Below are 2069 nucleotides of genomic sequence, written 5' to 3'. Positions count from 1 at the left end.
TGTTCATGACAGGTATGTCATGTTTATGACAGTGTTATGACAGTCTTATTCAACCCCCTTCAAATAAAGTGTTACCCAAAGTTATTTGCTGGTTGTAAAATAGCGATGATGTTTGATTCTGGAGAGGAAAAGGTGGAAAATGTTTGTTAGGTTGCTTTTAGCCCAAAACTGTGTGCAAAACAACATCCTTGGGACTCACCCGAGTCACTAAAACCAACCTGGCTCAGCAAAAAGTGCACGTTGTAATAAAAGAGAGAGTGACTGTTAACAGGTGTGCCTTGTGGAACTAGCTGGCTGCAGGCTGCTCAGTATGGCTAATTCACAGGGGGAAGACGGTGGGACATCTGGATGGAGGTCATCAGAAACCAGGCGAGTCTTTCTCAATACCAGCTTAAACAGAGTTTACTTAAGTCCTGGACAGGGTAAATCCCAACAGATTTAGGAAACTCAATTCACCCGTTAGACGGAGAGCTGGTTGCACATCTCCCCCTCTTAGAAGGAGAAGTAGAGAGAGAAGAGGACAACAACAAAATGTACCTAGAATTGTACACATTCTTTATCATACATATGATAAAGAATGTGTACAATTCTAGGTCTATTATTTAAAATTCAGACTCGGATATTTAAACTGAGACTGTTTTGAAGCTCACAGCATGCTGATGTCCTTCCTCTTTGGCCACTTAATGCATACACTTATTTAATAGAGCATGAGCAGATCAGGCTAACAGTGTAAGTGATTCATTACTTTGACTCACTAAGTTTTTTTTTCAGGAAGTTTTCTAGTGATTTGTGTTTTATTACACAAATCTTCAGTGTCAGATTGACATGTTTTCCTCAGGGTGAAAAAACAAGAAGTCCAAACATCATACATAGAAATGTGTTTGACATTCTTTGTTTGTGTGCAGAAGCAGATTTTGTTCTTGGAGCTGTGCTTACTTGTTCCTGACCTTACACCATGCACAGTGGTGTAGAAAATAGACTAAACATCCCACCAAAGGGATGGCATTTTCACTGTCGGTGATCAGTAACTATTCCATCTTTTTGGAAACAAACACAAAACAATGATAGTTAAACTATATTCCTATAGCAACATTTAAGTGTTTTTGTTTTTTTGTTTTTTAATAATCATTTTCTAAATTCTTTAGCCATGTCTTAGGCTAAATGCATCTTCTGTATCACACACTTCCTCTAACAACTATTTGCCCCCAAGTGAAGATGCTAAGAGCCATAAAGTAAATTTATTTCTTTCAGTAGCAGAATGTCACACTGAAAGTTTTAAAAGTTGAACCAATATTTGAGAGAAAGAGAAAGACAAAGGTTTACTAGAAAACATTGGACAAATTAATTAGCATCTCTGGTGTTAGAACCTCACTGGAACCAATAGGACAACACTTAGCCTTCCATAACATTTCACAAGGTTACACTGAGGGGGACCTTTGCTCAATTTGTCTGGATGGCCAAGAGTATTGGATACTGTGCTAAAGGTCTTCTCATATTTGTTTCCCGCCATAATACAAGCATAAATCAACAGGATCAAATAAAATGAAGAAATGAAAAAAAGGTTTAATGTTCCAACAGTGGTGAAAACACTCATTCCTACCATATAGGATGAACGGCGTTATGAGTGGACAAAACTTATTTTGCTAGATAATTGGATGGAGGGTCTGTTTTCACTTTTCCCAAAAGTTGTGTTGTCAAGTTTAGTAGAAACACATTGAAGAATAATATGTGAATATGCACAAACATTTAGTATGAGTCACATCCCGTGTGATAAAGTAGCACTCCTCCCCTTCCACTGTTTTAGCTTAGAAGTGTACCAAAATCCATTGTACTGCAAACATATCTGTATGCATAAAAATGTAGGCTTTTTTTCCACTTACATTGCTTGTGACAGATTCCTTAATTTCCCATAATCTGAATGGATACAAACAAGTTTGTGCCTAGCCCTGTTTTTTGTTTTTTTTCCCCCATCAGGGCAGCTGTTGCACAGCACAGTGTCAGTCTTGCTGTGCCTACTCTCAGCCTCATCAGATCAGTATTGCATACAAAAGAGTTTGATGTGAACATGA

The sequence above is a fragment of the Poecilia formosa genome, unplaced genomic scaffold (genome assembly GCF_000485575.1).
Source record: "Poecilia formosa unplaced genomic scaffold, Poecilia_formosa-5.1.2 Scaffold843, whole genome shotgun sequence".
Classification (NCBI taxonomy): Eukaryota; Metazoa; Chordata; class Actinopteri; order Cyprinodontiformes; family Poeciliidae; genus Poecilia; species Poecilia formosa.
This window is presented reverse-complemented; position numbering follows the sequence as displayed.